The sequence below is a fragment of the Podarcis cretensis genome (assembly GCF_951804945.1).
Source record: "Podarcis cretensis genome assembly, chromosome: 1".
Classification (NCBI taxonomy): domain Eukaryota; kingdom Metazoa; phylum Chordata; class Lepidosauria; order Squamata; family Lacertidae; genus Podarcis; species Podarcis cretensis.
The window spans coordinates 5,173,967-5,193,503 of record NC_137170.1 but is presented as its reverse complement, the minus strand read 5'-3'; the positions used below and the strand labels follow the sequence as shown (position 1 = coordinate 5,193,503).

The 19,537-nt window shown below is 47.7% G+C and overlaps 1 protein-coding gene across 1 annotated transcript in view; it reads left to right on the top strand.

The window, feature by feature from the left end:
- Positions 1–693: 693 nt before the first annotated feature.
- GNG2 (G protein subunit gamma 2) overlaps positions 694–19,537 on the top strand; it is a 72,628-nt gene continuing 53,784 nt past the window's right edge. Inside the window, exon 1 of the mRNA XM_079963664.1 lies at positions 694–1,005. The gene's annotated coding sequence lies outside the window, so the exon portion shown is untranslated. The remainder of the gene's footprint in view (positions 1,006–19,537) is intronic.

The following is a 19,537-nucleotide window of genomic DNA, read 5'->3' as shown; positions in this document are numbered from 1 at the left end:
CTCCCCCTCTTTCTTTTTTCTTTTTCCTTTCTCCTCCTGTGACGAGGCTACATTTTAATATTTTAATGTTTCAATATTTTAATGTATTTTAATCTTGTTTGTAAGTTGTATTCATTCAACTTGTTTTTATTATTGCTTGTTAGCCGCCCTGAGCCCGGCCTTGGCTGGGGAGGGCGGGGTATAAATAAAAATTATTATTATTTCTTGTTTTCTAACAGTTGCGCCCAGCAGTTTCCGCTTTCAAGCTATATTTAGCCCCACTTCCTCTTTATTTACATAAGACGCTGTCTTGTGCTGAGCCAGACCATCGGGTCCACCTAGCTCTGTGCTGTCAGCACAGGCTGGTAGCAGCTCTCCCAGTCCTACCCGGCAATGCTGAGGATTGCGCCATTGAGCCACTGCCTGGTCTACTCCAGTTTAGCAGATAGCTCAGTCGGTAGAGCAGGAGCCCCTTAATCTCAGGGTCCTGGGTTCGAGTTCCGCGTTAGGCAAAAAGATATGGGGGGGGTGGACTACATCACCCTTGTGGGGGGGGGGGACGCTTCCAACTCTACAATTCCAATCTCAGTAAACATCCCTTTGAAAGGAACCCAGGGAGATGCCTTCTACTGGGCGAGTCAGAACATGGGCTCCGCCCGACTCAGTGCTGTCTGCACGGGCTGGCAGCAGCTCTCCAGGATTTCAGGCGCGGGAGAGCACAGCTGAACAGAGAACGAGGCTGCAAGGGAGAAGCACCACGCAGCAGCTCGAGGAGGAAGCGGTAGTTGCCGTGTTTCCTGTACAACGGGGAGCTGATTTCACACACACACACACACACACACCCCAAGCAGACTGGGTGGGGACTCGCATCTGAGGCTCGGCTTAGCTCAGCTCTCTAGCGATCCAGCTGTTGCTGCTACTCCCGGCTCTGGGACTCAGGAAAGGAGGCTTCCTGACCACATCTGGATCTAGGAGGGGAGGAGAGGGACTCCGCTGTGCGCTCCGGTTTGTGAAATCTCCATCCAGGTAAAGGAGAGGGCGAAAGCCCACTAAACGTGCTCAGGGAGGGGGTCTCTATCCCTTTTCTTCCCGGGCTGTAGGTTTTCTTCCTTTTTCTCCAACGCGATGGTCAACGGGCAGCCTCGTTTCCTATGCATGCATCTGATCGATCGATCTATCTCTCCAATTTTCCACCTTTGGGTTTGTGGCGCCTCCGGGCGCAAACGGGGTTTTCACAGGGGACACCAACTGGGGTGGGCTGACAAATCCTGCCCGGATTTCTTGCAAGCAAAATATGATCCTCCGTTTGGGGAAGGAATCTTGCAAGCGGGGAATGTGTCGAGGGAGGGAGTCTAATAACACGTCTCTCCCCGCCAGTGCAAGAGAAATTGATGGGAATGTGTGTGGTGGTGGTGTTTTTTCATTCTGCCAGAGAACAAAACACACACACACACACTTTACGCCTCACAGCTCTTTGCAAAAACTGCATTTAATTTAATTTGGCGTCACTTCGGAGTGGTTCCATCGCCAGCGCTCTGCCTAATTTGTAATGCACGTGAATATATATACATTAAAAAACACCCTGCCTGGGTGGGCGAGGGACCCCTTCCCACCTGGATCTGTTTGCAATCTCTTTGTTCGGAGCAAGTAGCATTTTCTGGCATGCCTGGACTCCCCTCCCATGTCTCATGCTGGGGATGATGTTGATCCGGAGAGTCTTGTCTGTCTGAGTCAAATACTAAAACTCATGGCAAGCTTTGGGATCCCACCCAATATGTGTATATATTAAATCCTTCTGCTCGGTTGTTTCCTCCTTCTCCAGCTGGAAAAGCTGTCTTTTTCGATTCTTTTAAGTTGCGGGGAGAGGAAAATCTGCGTATTGGCTCCTTCTCCTGGAAATATTTCTCTTGTGTTAGCAGATTTTTTAAATTTTTATTTTTAGGCAGCGGTAGGTGGTATTACTGCTCTGATGGCAAACGGGTGGGCGAGGGTGGGCAGCTGTGTTCTGCTGGCAGCGTGCACGAAGGCAAGATTGCCAAACTGCCGAGAGAAAGACTCTGGTGTTTAATTTTTTTTAAGATGGGTGGGTGGGTGGACAGATAAGCATTAAAACTGGGTGGGCAGACTGAACGGGCAGTCTGACTCAGGGCAAACTAGCCCAGCCTACTCTTTTACCCCTCACCTCCACCCCACCAGCCCATTCATAAAACGACCTGGGATGGGGACTCTACAGGATGTTGACATTGTGGAAGGAGCCCAAGCCTTGCAAAAGGGTGAGTGGCCATTGACAAAGCAGGTCATGTCACAGGGTCCAGCCTCTGGAAACAAAGACTGAATTTAGAAGACTTTGGCCTGCCTGCTAATCCTGGATGAATGTGAGCTGGCCTCTCATTTTTTTTTAATCATTTTTTTTTAAAAAAAAAGAACAAAAACTGGAGACCAGCTTTTCAACCAGCTCCACCACAAATATATGCACACACACACACACACACACACACACACACACACCAGCATCCTACAGAACAAGGCAGAACACTCCAAACTTCACCTTTCTACTCCTTTTTCTTGAAGGGGAGAGATTAATTTTTAGGTGGGTGTAGAAGAGAGGAAGATGGTTGAACCCAGGTCTCTGAGATGGGGAAACGCTTTGAATTCTGGTTTCGTAAGGGGCAGCTATCGAAGAAGGAAGAAGCGACTGCAGGGAAAAGAGAACTGAGCTCTAGCAAAATAAGCATCTTTTGTTTTGAATGCTGAGAACTCAGCTTTGCAGAGGTGAGGCAGGGAGAGGGGAGAGGGGAGATATTGTGACTCTCAAGATCGGTCGGCAGAGATGGGAGTGGGAAGGAAGAAACTCGGGTGGGGACTCAACCCCCACATTTATGAGGCAATTAAAAAATGACACTCCCTCCGCCTCGTTTGCCGCCCCCCATTAATTTTGCACTAATCGACTGTTACAACCCATAAAGTGCAATGGTCCTTAGCCTCTCTGCTCACAAGTTCATCCCAAGACAAAGATACCTGTTGTCTCTTAGGAGGAGAGTTTTATTAGGGCCTCGGAGGGGGGGGGGGTCTCTGCTTTATTTTAAAAGAGCCTGGGAACCTTTTTGCTTCTCGGCAAGGATTGCCTGGCCAGGTTCTCAAACTCGCTGGTCCCTTTGATCACCTCTCCTTCAGTCCAGCCACCATCCAAAAGGAACTCGTCAGCTGTTCCCTGGGGGGAAAGACCAGCCTGTTATTTCAGGGGGCATGCTCTCTGTGGGGTGGTTTGGCACTGCCAGGTGTCTGCGCGGATCTCGAAATGGCAACATCTGCCTCTTGATTTCTGACTCCACGACGGGAGGTCCTATACCACACCCATTCGGCCATTCCTTCCATATTAACCGGATTTTATGGAATCCTCTGATTCAAATCCTCTTTTGTGCCATATGGCCGTGCATGGAACTGAAATGCAATTGGCTTAAAGATGAGGTAGAAAGCCACTTGCTTTCTCTGTATTTCCTCCCCTTTCTGCTTTCCAGAGATGCTTTGCATCACCTCGGTGGGCGTGGCATACTCCGAAAGCCTCCATAATGGAGACAGTGGTAGAGGGGTTTTTTGGTTGGGGGGTGGGGGACAGCTAAGGAAGGCTTGATAAACATTTGTAAAATATAACTGCTCTGGAGAAAGTAACAACTCTCCCCACACCTCTGCTGGTTGCATCTCATAGTAAAAAAAAGGTAAAGGACCCCTAGACGGTTAAGTCCAGTCAATGGAGACTATGGGGTGGCAGCACTCATGTCGCTTTCAGGCCAAGGGAGCTGGCGTTTGTCCGCAGAAAGTATACCTGAAGGAGTGTCACCACCTCCATCGTTCTGCCCGGACACTGAGGTCCAGCGCCGAGGGCCTTCTGGTGGTTCCAACCCTGTGAGAAGCGAAGTTACAGGGAACCAGGCAGAGGGCCTTCTTGGTAGTGGCACCCACCCTGTGGAACGCCCTCCATCCAGATGTCAAAGAGAACAACAACTACCAGACTTTTAGAAGTCATCTGAAGGCAGCCCTGTTTAGGGAAGCTTTTAATGTTTAATAGGTTATTGTATTTTAGTGTTCTGTTGGATGCCGCCCAGAGTGGCTGGGGAAACCCAGTCAGATGGGTGGGGTATAAATAATAAATTATTATTATTATTATTATTATTATTATTATGGGTCATGTGGCCAGCAGGACTAAACCACTTCTGGTGCAATGGGACACTGTGACAGACACCAGAGCGCATGGAAACACTATTTACCTTCCTGCCAGAGTGGTACCTATTTATCTACTTTCACTTGTGTGTTTTGGAACTGCTAGGTTGGCAGGAGCTGGGACAGAGCGATGGGAGCTCACTCCGGTGCAGGGATTCGAACCGCCGACCTTCCGATCGGCAAGCCCAAGAGGCTCAGTGGTTTAGACCACAGCACCACCCATGTCCCCGCTTGTCATAGTAATTCATGTTGTGATGGCTCAATTGATGTGCCCCCAAAGGCCCAAAAGAACATGTGCCCACAAGACGGGGTGATGACAAGGATTTGAAAAGCTGTGACAGAGCATCCGCCTTGCAGGCAGGAGGTCCCAAGTTCAGTCCCCGACTTCTCCAGGTTGGGCTGGGAGAAAAAACCAAGGGAAACTGCTGCCAGCCAGTGTAGGCAATGATGGTGCCGCCACCACCGAGAAGGCGCTCTGTCTGGTTCCCTGTAGCCTCACTTCTCGCAACAAGGGAACCAACAGAAGGCCCTCGGAGCTGGACCTCAGCGTCCGAGCTGAACGATGGGGGTGGAGACGCTCCTTCAGGTATACTGGACCGAGGCCGTTTAGGGCTTTAAAGGTCAGCACCAACACTTTGAACTGTACATTTTAGTGTATTTTTTGTCTCTGTGGAAGCTGCCCAGAGTGGCTGGGGAAACCCAGCTAGATGGGCGGGGTACAAATAATAAATTATTATTATTATTATTACTCGGAAATGTCCTAGGAGCCAGCTCCCATCATCCCTGACCACTGGTCCTTCCAGCTAGGGATGAACGGCATTGTAGCTGGGGGCCCCACAACACCTGAGGGCCCAAGGTTGAGAAACATTGCTCTAACCATTACACCACACTGGGGGGGGGGGCAGTGACTTCCAGGCAGTTCCTAATGCAGGTATGAGGAAGGCATAAGGAAGCCCAGACTGGGCCCGTCAGTTATCTTAGTATGTTTTGACAAGCTTATAGCTCAGAGATCAGGGAGGGAAACCTCTGCCCCCCCCCCAGGTTGCCAGACCCCAACTCTCATCGCATAACCTCCAACAACAACAACAACCATTATATTATTTATACCCCACCCATCTGACATGGTTGCCACAGCCACTCTGGGCAGCTTCCAGCATATATAGTAAAGGGACCCCTGACCAGTAGGTCCAGGCGTGACCAAGGAGATCAGTAACTATACAACCTTCAGAACACATCTCAAGGCAGACCTGTAGAGGGAGGTTTTGTAGAGGGAGGTTTACAGCTTTATTATGTTTTTATATATCTTAAAAAGCTGAGACATCACCTTGCCAACAAAGGTCCGTATAGTGAAATCTATGGTTTTCCCAGTAGTGATGTATGGAAGTGAGAGCTGGACCAGAAAGAAGGCTGATCGCCGAAGAATGGATGCTTTTGAATTACGGTGCTGGAGGAGACTCTTGCCTAGCGTGCTCTGGTCCACGGGGTCATGAAGGGCTGGACACAACTAAACGACTAAACAAATGCTAGTCCTGTGCGTTAAGAATATAAGAGGAACCAGCAGGATCAGGCCAGTGTCCCATCTAGTCCAGCATCCTGTTCTCACAGTGGCCAACCAGTGGGAAATTGGGAAGCAGGATTCGACCACAAGAGCAACTCTCCCCTCCAGTGGTTTTCCGCAACTGGGATTTAGTAGTATTGCTGCCTCCATCTGTGGAAGCAGAACACAGCCATTGACTTCAGTGGGTCTACTCTGAGTAGGACTAGCATTGCATACCACCTGATATCTCTAGAAAATATCACCACCGTGACTTATGAACTAATCACCTTCTATGCATGTCCCAAGGCCACTGATGAACTCGCAATCTAAAACCCCACTAAAAATAGTTTTTAAAACAGGACAAAGCAACAACTAAACTATGGGTTTAAAGCCATGCAAAATGAACACCTTAAGTCGGAGACCTTTTCATCCTGGAAAAGCTTGTCAAAGCAAAAAAAAAGGTCTTCCATTGTTTCCGGAAAATGCAGAGAGCACCCGGCTGTCGTGGCTCAACAGGGTTAGATGAGCGAGATCGGAACTCAGGGCAGCAATTAGCAGGGAAGGAAATTATCCGCAGGTGCTCAGAAGACACAATGCGGCATGAAAATGCCCAGTTTTCAGATGTCTACATCAGTGTCTGCCCCAGAAACAGTCTGCAAATTGTGCAACTGTCGTCTTTCCAGTCTTCCACTAGGTCCGTGGTTCTTGAACTTTTTTTGGTGCCATGAACTCCCCTCTACACTATAAAAAGCATTATTTTAGAAGAAGAAGAAGAAGAAGAAGAAGAAGAAGAAGAAGAAGAAGAAGAAAATTTTATTTATACCCTGCCCTCCCCAGCCAGAACTGGGCTCAGGACGGCTAACACCAATAAAATTACAATAAAACGTAAAAGAAAAGGAAAGAAACAGTTAATTAAAATACTGGTTAAAATATGGGTTAAAATACAATTTAAAATGCAGCCTCATTTTAGTAGCAGCCCATAAATCAAAACCAAAAGGGAAGGGAAACATAAGGGTCAGACTGAGTCCAAACCAAAGGCCAGGCGGAACAGCTCCATCTTGCAGGCCCTGCGGAAAGATGTCAAATCCCGCAGGGCCCTAGTCTCTTGTGAAAGAGTGTTCCACCAAGTCGGGGCCAGTACTGAAAAGGCCCTGGCCCTAGTTGAGATAACTAAATAACTACTCAACTGTAATTGATAAAAATAACAGCAAAGTGACAACCCATAAAACAATTTATAAGAGACCATGCAAAAAGACTGAACTGAGCAGCCAAGTCACATAGCAGAATATAATATCTGGATATTCAATCTTGTCTCTTTTCCCCCATCTCTGTTCCAAAAAAGTATGTGTCACTGAGTGCTGGCACTATTTTCCTCCCCAAGGCTGGTTATAATGGGATCTTTCTAACAGCACACAGTTTTCTGTATCATCAAGTTCCTCCATGCCAGGGCTGGGGCTTCTGGATCTCTGCTCCATTGTTCCTTGTGAAATCAGCATCATTTAAGGAGGGGGGGGGGGGGAAATCTCATTGCTGTTTCTGCAAGTGATGGCTCTCTTCAGAGGGACAGGGAGTTGGCAAACAGATGCTATTCAAAGTATGTTTTCTTGGATCTAAGAAAGCAAAAATGGAAACGCATTTTGTGGGACTTGATGGGTCTGATCCAGAGGGCTCTTCTTCAATTTATTGTAGTTATGTGAACCACCCGATAGTGTGTTGCAGATCACTCTTAGAGAATCACCTGTGGTTTTTTTAAATCACAAGTACGGGCCCTTCCCAGTGTCCCTATTTTCCAGGGACAGTCCCGGATTTACAGACGCCATCCCTGTTTCTAATTTGTGCTTATCCTTAGGACATAGGGACGCGGGTGGTGCTGTGGGTTAAACCACAGAGCCTAGGACTTGCTGATCTGAAGGTTGGTGGTTCGAATCCCCACGACGGGGAGAGCTACCGTTGTTCAGTCCCTGCTCCTGCCAACCTAGCAGTTCAAAAGCACGTCAAAGTGCAAGTAGGTAAATAGGTACCGCTCCGGCGGGAAGGTAAACGGCGTTTCCGTGCGCTGCTCTGGTTTGCCAGAAGCGGCTTAGTCCTGCTGGCCACATGACCCGGAAGCTGTACGCCGGCTCCCTCGGCCAGTAAAGCGAGATGAGCGCTGCAACCCCAGAGTCAGTCACGACTGGACCTAATGGTTAGGGGTCCCTTTACCTTTACTTATCCTTAGGACAGGGGTAGGAAAACTAAGGCCCAGGGGCCAGATCCAGCCCAATCGCCTTCTCAATCCGGCCCGCCGACGGTCCGGGAATCAGTGTGTTTTTACATGAATGGAATGTGTCCTTTTATTTAAAATGCATCTCTGGGTTATTTGTGGGCCACAGGAATGCATTCATTTTTTTCCTCCAAAATATAGTCCGGCCCCCTACAAGGTCTGAGGGACAGTGGACTGGCCCCCTGCTGAAAAAGTTTGCTGACCCCGCCTTAGGACATCCCTATTTTCATCGGAGAAATGTTGGAGGGTATGGAGTTATGTGACCCCCGAGATAAAAAGATACAGCCTTTAGAATACATCTGAAGGCAGCCCTGAACAGGGAAGGTTTTTTTTTAATGTTTAATGGTTTATTATGTTTTTATCTGTTTTGGAAACTGCCCAGGGTGGCTGGGGCAACCCAGTCAGATGGGTGGGGTATAAACAACAAATTATTATTATTATTACTATTATTATTATTAACATCCCTATTTTCATCGGAGAAATGTTTCAAGTTATGCAAGTGCAGCTAAGTTTAAGACTTATTCACAACTTCCTTCTGTTTACCTTTGCCTGGAAAGAACGGTGCAAAAGTTAAGTTTGGATAAGTCCTTAGTTTCACCCTTTCAACTTTCTAGCTAAATAACTCTACAATACAGCAGTAGATCATGGAACTGGCCAGAGGGGAGCTGGCCCTGGATTCCATCTTAAGTGATGTCCAGGACCTGGTGTGAGATGTAAATGTTACTGACCCGAGCAGGACCAGTGACTATAATCCTATCAGATTCAATATATAGAAGCATAGAATTGTAGAAGTGGAGGGGACCTCAAGGGTCATCTAGTCCAGCCCATGTGGAACTCGAACCCACAACCATGAGATTAAGAGTCTCGTGCTCTGTATCTGCAAATAGACAGTTGCCAAGAAAGAGCAGCAGAGTCACATTTGACGTAAGGAAGAGAAACTTCCCAGAAATGAAGGGAGTGGGAAAGAGGAAGTTGAAAAGAAAAGACGACAGTAGTTAAATCTCTCCAGAGGGCTGGTGGGCTATTCAGTTATAACTGAATTAATTATTTCCATCTGTCTACACAATGGAAGATGCAGGGCGGATTCCTGTATCCGAGCAAACTTTGGCAGGAAGCAAGTCTGAGCAACTGAGGTCATGATATCAGGCAAAGTTCTGGGCCTTATTGGCAAATGAAAAACAAACTATCAGGTTCGGCTGATATCGATCCGAGAGGTCATAAAGAACTCAGAAGTGAAATTGCTTCCAAAAGAAGTGTTGTTTAGTCGTTTAGTGGTGTCCGACTCTTCGTGACCCCCTGGACCAGAGCACGCCAGGCACTCCTGTCTTCCACTGCCTCCCACAGCTTGGTCAAACTCATGCTGGTAGCTTTGAGAACACTGTCCCACCATCTCGTCCTCTGTCGTCCCCTTCTCCTTGTGCCCTCCATCTTTCCCAACATCAGGGTCTTTACCAAGGAGTCTTCTCTTCTCACGAGGTGACCAAAATATTGGAGCCTCAGCTTCAGGATCTGTCCTTCCAGTGAGCACTCAGGGCTGATTTCCTTCAGAATGGAGAGGTTTGATCTTCTTGCAGTCCATGGGACTCTCAAGAGTCTCCTCCAGCACCAGAATTCAAAAGCATCAATTCTTTGGCGATCAGCCTTCTATACGGTCCAGCTCTCACTTCCATACATCACTACTGGGAAAACCATAGCTTTAACTATGCGACCTTTTTTGGCAAGGTGATGTCTCTGCTTTTTAAGATGTTGTCTAGGTTTGCCATCACCTTTCTCCCAAGGAGCAGGCGTCTTTTAATTTCGTGACTGCTGTCACCATCTGCAGTGATCATGGAGCCCAAGAAAGTAAAATCTCTCACTGCCTCCATTTCTTCCCCTTCTATTTGCCAGGAGGTGATGGGACCAGTGGCCATGATCTTCGTTTTTTTGATGTAGAGCTTCAGACCATATTTTGCTCTCTCCTCTTTCACCCTCATTGAAAGGTTCTTTAATTCCTCCTCACTTTCTGCCATCAAGCTTGTGTCATCTGCATATCTGAGGTTGTTGATATTTCTTCCTGCGATCTTAATTCTGGCTTGGGATTCATCCAGCCCAGCCTTTCGCATGATGAATTCTGCATATAAGTTAAATAAGCAGGGAGACAATATACAGCCTTGTCGTACTCCTTTCCCAATTTTGAAGAAGTGACTATTCCCTAATTTCAGCTTCCATATCTGAGGAATGGAAAACATATAACAGCAGCTATTTAAAAGGGATTCAGGAGGTATCTGGGAAATTACAGGTTGGTGAGCTTAATGTCTGTTGCCAGAAAACCCGTGAAAAGCACAATTAAAGATAGATTCCCACGAAAAAGAAGAAGACGACTTGCTGCAGCAGAACCAGCGTTGCTTCTGTAAGGTTAAGACCTGTTGCATTGGGGAAAGGATTAGAAATGAAACCGTTGCTATAACAACGCCGTTATACAAATCTGTGGTGCAGCAGCCTTTGGAATAACTCATCTCAAAAAGGGTATTGTAGAGTTGGAAAAGGTTCAGAAAATGACGGCTCAAATGTTCAAAGGGACGGCAAGGCTCTCCTATGAGGGAAGCTTGCAGCATTTGGGGTTTTTTAGAATCATAGACTCATAGAGTTGGAAGAGACCACAAGGGCCATTGAGTCCAACCCCCTGCCAAGCAGGAAACACCATCAGAGCACTCCTGACATATGGTTGTCAAGCCTCTGCTTAAAGACCTCCAAAGAAGGAGACTCCACCACACTCCTTGGCAGCAAATTCCACTGTCAAACAGCTCTTACTGTCAGGAAGTTCTTCCTAATGTTTAGGTGGAATCTTCTTTCTTGTAGTTTGGAACCATTGCTCCGTGTCCGCTTCTCTGGAGCAGCAGAAAACAACCTTTCTCCCTCCTCTATGTGACATCCTTTTATATATTTGAACATGGCTATCATATCACCCCTTAACCTCCTCTTCTCCAGGCTAAACATGCCCAGCTCCCTTAGCCGTTCCTCATAAGGCATTTAGTTTGGAGAACAGGCAAGTAGAAATTTATGAAATTATGCGTGGCACAGAGAAAGTGGATGGAGGAAAGGTTTTTCCTCCCTTTCTCCAAACACTAGGGCTGAATCTAGACATATGTAAAAAAAACGCTCTGAAAAAAAGTTTTAAAAAAATATATTGAATTTGCCATTAGCTCACCATCGCCATCTAGTGTCACGTTTGTATAATGCCCTTAAAACGTTATATTTGCAGCTGTAGAGCTGAGTCCTAGGGCATGTAGACATTGAGTGAAGTGAATGTTGGAAGATGCAGGACAGAAAAAAGGAAGTACAGGCAACCCCCGTTTTGTGCAAGAGTTACATCCTGGGTCATTGTCCGTATCGGTGGAGAGCACATAAGTCTACCCCACCCCATTATGCCCCGCCATGCCCACTTCCGAGTCCGAAAGAGGCCCGCGCATGCACAGCTGGGCATTCTTTGAATGCATGCGAAACTGGTGTTGCCTGTACATCTTCACGCATAGCAGGGAGTTAAATTATAGAAGGAGACAAAATAATAAGGCCACGTTGTTCTACCTCAATAGAAGACTCTCTGCATCTCCAGAGGTGTTACGCCTTTGAAAACCTTTTCTGGAAGGAACCACAAGCCATCTGAGAACAGGATACTGGATCTGAGGGGCCTTGGGTCTAATCCAGCCTGACTCTTCTTTTGTTCCTGTGCAGGACGAAGTCTTTCTGCACCAGGTCACATGCACAAATTCCATTTCTGTTGGGACAGGGGTTCCCCTCCTCCTCCTCCTCCTCCTCCTCCTCCTCCTCCTTCTCCTTCTTTGGCAATCACCTGTAGCTGAGTAAGATTGTCTTCCATATACAGTGGTACCTCGGGTTACACACGCTTCAGGTTATAGACTCCGCTAACCCAGAAATAGTGCTTCAGGTTAAGAACTTTGCTTCAGGATGAGAACAGGAATCGTGCTCTGGTGGCACGGCAGCAGCAGGAGGCCCCATTAGCTAAAGTGGTGCTTCAGGTTAAGAACAGTTTCAGGTTAAGAACGGACCTCTGGAACGAATTAAGTACTTAACCCGAGGTACCACTGTACACGGTTTTAACAATGAGTCCGTAAGTGACTGTGGAGGCCAATTCTGGATCCACATGTCCTTCCACAGTGGGGACATTGGTTTCCGGGTGGGAGTTGATCACGGTGTGGATTTGCCAAGCGTGCCTTCCTCTTAGCATGTTTCTCCCTTGCGTCCTGAGTTCGAGTGTCTTCAAAGCCCATGACACCTTTGGTAAAGGCTGTTCTCCAACTGGAGCGCTCGCAGGCTAGTGTTTCCCAGTTGTCGGTGTTTATACTACATTCTTTTTATATTTGCCTTGAGATGGCTGGCATTGCAGGGAGCAGGCATATTTGACCATTCCGTGCATGCAGAAAAATAGCTCATCAAGGACCTGCTAATCTACCAGGTGATGCTGAAGTTCTAAATCAGCATGTGATTTCCAGGAATAAAGAACTGGGCACAGGGATTTGAACAGGAGTAGCCAACCTGGCACCCTCCAGAAGCTGGCAGACTACAACTCCTGTCAGCCCCGGCCAGCAGGACCAATGGTCAGGGCAGGGGGTTGGACTAAATGACTTTCAGGGGTCCCTTGCAACTCTATATTCTCTTATTCTGTCCATCTGAAACCAGATTTTTCCACTTAACAGGAAACAAAGGAGAAGGGGGGGGAATGTGGCAAAAGGTCTTCATGGGTAGCATCCTTTATTTTATTTTTTTAGTCATTGCAGACTCAACAAAAGTGTTGCACCTTCCCCCAGAAGGATTCCCTCTGGCAACGCAGCCTCTCCGTGCGAAATCTCCGAGGGCTCCAGCAATTGTTGATAATTGTGTTGCGTCTGCACTGCTAGACGCAGAATGCAGTCTGGTCTCCCAAGAGCCCAGGTGGAGACTTCCATGAGACTTTGCCCCAACGGCCTCTCCCTGTCAGGAGAAGCTGAGCTCTGCGGATTAATAATTTTCTGCACGCTTGCTCTAATTTGATTTCCATGTTTCCCCAGTGTCCGAGAGCGCTTACAATACATCCACCGCTGTGTGAGTTTCAGAATCGTACTGCGTGCGTCACAGAAAGTTGGGCAATACAGTGGCGCCTCGCAAGACGAAAATAATTCGTTCCGCGAGTCTCTTCGTCTAGCGGTTTTTTCGTCTTGCGAAGCACCCCTATTAGCGGATTAGCGCTATTAGCGGCTTAGCGGTTTAGCGGCTAAGAGGCTATTAGCAGCTTAGCAGCTTAGAAAAAGGGGGGGGAGCGAAAAAACTCGCAAGACTCGCAAGACGTTTTCATCTTGCGGAGCAAGCCCATAGGGAAATTCGTCTTGCGAAGCACATCGAAAAACGGAAAACCCTTTCGTCTAACGAGTTTTTCGTCTTGCGAGGCATTCATCTTGCGGGGCACCACTGTAATATGGAACTTGCCAATAATATGGAACTTGCCAAAATGTCCAGCTTTAGTTTTAACTGAATAGACCGGTTTCTAGTCCCTAAGATACTCGTTGACTTATGAGATACAGAGGTACCTTGGTTCTCAAACTTAATCCGTTCTGGAAGTCCGTTCCAAAACCAAAGCATTCCAAAACCAAGGCGCACTTTCCCATAGAAAGTAATGCAAAATGGATTAATCCATTCCAGACTTTGAAAAACAACCCCTAAAACAGCAATTTAATGTGAATTTTACTATCTAATGAGACAATTGATCCATAAAATGAAAGCAATAATCAATGTGCTGTATAATAAAATAAATAAGGCAGCATTGTAGATGATAAAAATTGAAATTAATTTTTTTTCTTATCTGCACCGATGATAGTCGGCTTTTATCCATTTGCTCAGTCACACAATCAAGCAGTAGCTGAACTGGGTTCCACACAGTCACAAAAACAAATTAACCGAAAAAGCCTCAAAAAGGCAAAATAAATAGCAAAAACAAAAGCACCAAACTTAAACCATTCCAGAAGTCAGTTTGACTTCCGAAATGTTCGAAAACCAAGGCGCAGATTCTGATTGGTGCAGGCACCCCAGAAACAATAGTCAACACATTCGAAAACTGGAACACTTACTTCCGGGTTTTCGGCGTTTGGGAACCAAGGCGTTTGAGAACCAAGGTGTACCACTGTATCTTCAAGAGAACAAAATTCTAAGGTGTTTGGACCACATCAGGAAGACTGAGAGGAGGGTTTTGCCGCAGCCCAGGACCTCCACACACGCTGCCAAAACAACGCTAGGGGCAGCAGTTACAAGTCTCTGCAGCCACAGCAATTTGTCTTCACCTCCAGAGGTGAACTCCATTGTCTTTTGAGACAGACAGAGTGGCTGGGGAAACCCAGCCAGATGGGTGGGGTATAAATAATAAATTATTTGATTATTATTATTATTATCATCATCATCATCATCCCGGAATGCCCCTCTTTCCCCTGCCAAGCCTAAGGAGGAGGAGGAGCCAGAGCTTGTCCCGAGCGGCAGCGGTGGTGAGGGAGTATCCATGGTCTCTCCATGGCTGCTTCCGGCCTCTTCCCTTGGGCAGCTCATAGCAGCTGCTGAAGAGCGGGCAGGGAGGAGAGGCTGCTGAGGCCCAGCCTTGCATGATACGCCAGCCCTAAGGTGCAGGCAGAGGGCAGGGCTGCCCGGGGGGGGGGGGGAGAAGGGGAAGCAGAGCACAGGGAGTCTTCGTTTTTCTGAAAAATAAAAACTTTGTGTGTCTGCATCTCATCATGCCCCTTTCTAAAATACAGTGGACGCTCGGGGTGTGAACGTGATCTGGGCGGGAGGCACGTTCGCAACCCGCAGTGTTCGCAACCCGCATCTGCGCATGCGCGAGTTGCGGTCCGGCACTTCTGCGCATGCGCAAAGCACCATTTAGCACTTCTGCACATGCGCGACTGCCGAAACCCGAAAAACGCAACCTGAAGCGGGCCCAGCATGAGGTTTGACTACATATTTTGGTGTTTGTTTTTCTTTTTGTAAATGTACCAAGGAACAAAATTAAATAAAATAACAATTGAGGGTTCTTTGCGGGACGGTGGAGGGCTTGTGTGTTGTGCCCTGCTGGTAATGTGGTGGCATCGTGGCATTCGCCCTTCTTCTGATAGGAAGTACTGGGAGGGGCACAAAAAATGGGGGGGCCTAAGAGGGTCATTTTGTGGGGGGAGGAATGAGAAATGTCCCTTTTTTCATCTGAGGAATGTTGGAGGGTATTCGACTCCTTTGTTCTTTGGGTCACAGCAGGCAGGCAGGGCTCTTGGTCTGCGAAACTCTCAGGCTTGCAGAATGCAGTGTGTTGTCTTGATGAACGACACTCGGGTCCTGCCCTATATCCTCCCGCTAACTTGTGGGTGAGTCAGTTAATTCATTGTGCAGTCGATATTATTTCCTGTGCTTGTTTATGAGAATGCACACGCCCAGAAAGTGGGGAGGGAGAAAAGAGGCGCAGCTTAACGCGATCACAGCTGTTTATAATGGGAGATGATGTCTCGCTTCTAAACTATTTGCAAAGCCTTCTATTAATTGGATTACACAGCTCAGATCGGCAGTTTTATCCCGGGATGCCGCCGCATCTGCCCTACCAGCCACGCAACACATTCATAGCGGAGATGTTTAAACAGAAGCCAAGTCTTCTGAGATTACCACCCTTATTTTTCAGCGTTCTCCAGGAATCGGTTTGGTGTCTTTGGGTTTCTATTTTTAAGCAATTCAGCCTTTTATTTGAAATAAAAATTTGAAAGATGGTGGTGGGAGCCATCACTCCTTCAAGAAACAAAAAAATAAAATAAAAAATAAAATAAAATAAAAAAATGAGTCATTAAAAAAAACCCCCACAAGACGTCCACCCACTCGCCTCGTGCTGTTGCTATGGCAATTTGGCTCTGCCATGCAACATGGTCTTCGAACTTTTCCCCAAACATCACCCAGGGCTGATTGACACAACTGCAATATGGGCTTTCTCTCCCCCCCCCCCCGCCTTTGCAATTCCATGTGGAGGCTTAACGTCTGCCAGGAACGCAGCGTTTGTGACTAGCTGGTTGCACCCGAACAGAACTTCGCGCTTGGCAACTAACTCCCGGGTGCCACCGAAAAGAATAATTAGCGTTGCTATTCAGCTTTTCAGCCCCAAAGGGCCCCTGAAAACAGCGAGCAGCATATTTAAATCGGCATCGTCAATCAATCAAGAGACAGAAAATACGGGATGGCAAAGACCCGGGAAGGCTGCACAGAGCTGTGTTGCTGGCAACTTATATCAGCCTTTCCTGGGTCGGGCAGGTGTGGGGGACTCCCTGGTCCTGAATGGGGCAACTGTGCCCCTGAAGGACCAGGTGCGCAGACTGGGGGTCATGGAGCTGTCCATGGAGGCGCAGGTCAATTCTGTGTCCAGGGCAGCTGTCTATCAGCTCCATCTGGTACGCCACCTGAGACCCTCCCTGCACTGTCTCGCCACAGTGGTGCATACTCTGGTTATCTCCCGCTTGGACTAATGCAATGCACTCTATGTGGGGCTACCTTTGAAGGTGACACGGAAACTGCAACTAATCCAGAATGCAGCAGCTAGACTGGTGACTGGGAGCGGCCACCGAGACAATGCATGATTTTATAAACTTCTACCATGCAACCCTAAGGGACGTGGGTGGCGCTGTGGGTTAAACCACAGAGCCTAGGACTTCCCGATCAGGAGGTCGGCATTTCGAATCCCCGCGACGGGGTGAGCTCCCGTTGCTCGGTCCCTGCTCCTGCCAACCTAGCAGTTCGAAAGCACGTCAAAGTGCAAGTAGATAAATAGGTACCGCTCCGGCGGGAAGGTAAACGGCGTTTCTGTGCGCTGCTCTGGTTTGCCAGAAGTGGCTTAGTCATGCTGGCCACATGACCCAGAAGCTCTCTCAGCCAATAAAGCAAGATGAGCGCCGCAACCCCAGAGTCGGCCACGACTGGACCTAAAGGTCAGGGGTCCCTTTACCTTTACCTTACCACGCAACCCTATTACTCGCCTTTTTCTCGAAGCCAAAAAGTCCCAGGCTTCAAGCAACCTTTACTTGCAGAGGCACCTAAATCTGCTCTTGGGTGTTAGCATGTGGCAGTGCAAGGAAACAGGTGCCGTCTCTGCAACGGCTGCTTCCACGTCACTGTGCGGTTGGGCTGCTGCTTCCTCCTTTGGCGACTTCCTCCCTCCATTCATCAGAGCAGCTAGACAGGAACCAAATACCTGCTCTCACGGTGGGGGTGGAAATCCAGCAGACGTGGTCCTCTGGGATCTCACTGAATGGCCTGGTACCTTAAGTGATGATGATGATGATGATGAAGATGAAGGTGATGATGAATACCCTGCTCATCTGGCTGGGTTTCCCAAGCCACTCTGGGCGGTTTCCAGGAAAAAAAATACTGTATTCTTCTGTGTATATCATGCCCCCGTGTATAAGACGCCCCCTATTTTTAGGGACTCCAAATTAGGCAAACGGGGGGGTGGCCCCCAGAGTTGTTGAACTTTTTTAGGGGGGATTGCTCCTACCCAATTAGCACAATGACAGCAAATCAACACCAGCCCTTGCCGCAGCAACCAATAACATGCCAAATACCCGCTGGCAATCTTAGGCTCGCGGCAGCAACCAATCCCACGTCTTATACACAGAAAAGTACGGTACATTTCTAAAAAATCAAGCACAGGGCTGCCTTCAGATGTCTTCTAAAAGTTGTGTGGTTCTTGTATCTCCTTGACATCTGAAGGCCCTCTGACTGGTTCCCTGTAACTTTGCTTCTCGATGTGAGGGAACCACCAGAAGACCCTCGGAGGGGGAGCACCCCATTGTCCGGGCTGAATGGTGGGGGTGGACCTTACACCATCAGGTTCAAATATTTCTACTTAGGGAAGCCTTTGGCCTTTAAAGGCTGGGGGAGAGTTTTACCATATCTTTTTGCTACTGTCCTGTTTTTAAATATTTTGGTCCTGTGCAGCTCTGATTTTCAATACTGCTGCTTTTGATTTTGGTTTCGTAGCTCTTGTTTGGGAACCACCATGAACTTTTGTAAGGACTCTGGGGTTGTGGCGCTCATCTCGCTTTACTGGCTGAGGGAGCCAGCGTTTGTCCGCAGACAGCTTTCCGATTCATGTGGACAGCAGGACTAAACTGCTTCTGGCAAAACCAGAGCAGCACACAGACACAGAAATGCCGTTTTCCTTCCCGCCGGAGCGGGACCTATTTATCTACTTGCACTGGCGTGTTTTTGAACTGCTAGGCTGGCAGGAGCAGGGACTGAGCAATGGGAGCTCACCCCATCACAGGGATTCGAACCTCCGACCTTCCAATCAGCAAGCCCTAGGCTCAGTGGTTTAACCCACAGCGCCACCCGTGTCCCAGGACAGTGGTAGCCAGTGCTTTTCTTTCTTCTAAAAAAATGTTTAGGGGTGCTCTCATTTTCCTACTCATATTGACATACTCAATGAGGCCAAAAACACTGGTGGTAGCCAACATGATGTCAATTATGTAGGGTTTTTTTTTCATATTGTAAGCCACATGGTTTTAACTAGGCTTCCAATATTTCAGAAAGTGAAAACCCAGACACAAAAGTTGGTGAGTTGGTGAGCTTTTTTTTTTCTTTTTTGGCAAAGTTGTTGGCTATGTCCGGGAAATTTCAGGTGTACGGCAACTCTACTTTTGCTATGCAAAGGTTGTGGGTTCGAGGTCCCCCCCTGCCTTGCAGGGGGTTGGACTAGATTACTCTCGTGGTCCCTTCCAACACTTTGATTGTCTTATACTCCTGTGAATTTTGGATAATATGCACATCTTTGCAAGCAATTTTCTCCTAACCTAATGCATTTTCACATTGTTTTCACTCCTTCTGCACACATCATTCGGCTGGAGAATTGAAACACAAAATTCGGAGGTTTGTCCAGAACATCAGGGCAGCTGTGTTTTTCGGTTTGCCTCTCATTTGGGGAAATGCAAACTAGGGATGTGAGCACACAGAAATGTGAACAGAACCAAATTTTTCCCTCAAACGCCACAATTTGTGCTTCCACCGCCCCCCACCCCCCCACCCCCGAATATTCATCTTCCCTGGGTGGCCCCACTGGGCTCTAGCATTTTGAGAGAGGGAGAAAGGACCTTTTCTGCATCCATTTCCCCCTGATAATTTTGGTTGTCCTTTTCAGCAGCAGACTTTAGGAGATGTTGAGGCCGGAAATGTGTGGCTTGCTTGCTTCGTTTTGGTAAATTGTCGCCGTCGTTTGACACGTTCTTCGGATGTACATATTTCCTGCAATATACTGCCGATTATATCCGAGAGAAGGTATTTGAACCCTATCGTGAAGCCTGGCCACCCCACAGCCGCCCGATAGATACACACAGACATGCCAGTTCCTTTAAAAAAACAAAATTCTAATTATACCATATTTCATTTCATCTTTTCTTCTGGTTGACTTCCATTCCTCCTCAAAGCGGTTTCATTTACATCCTTTTATAAACTGTTTCCTTCTCTCTTTTTAGTTCCAATCCTCCCCTTATCTCTTCCATTCAAAT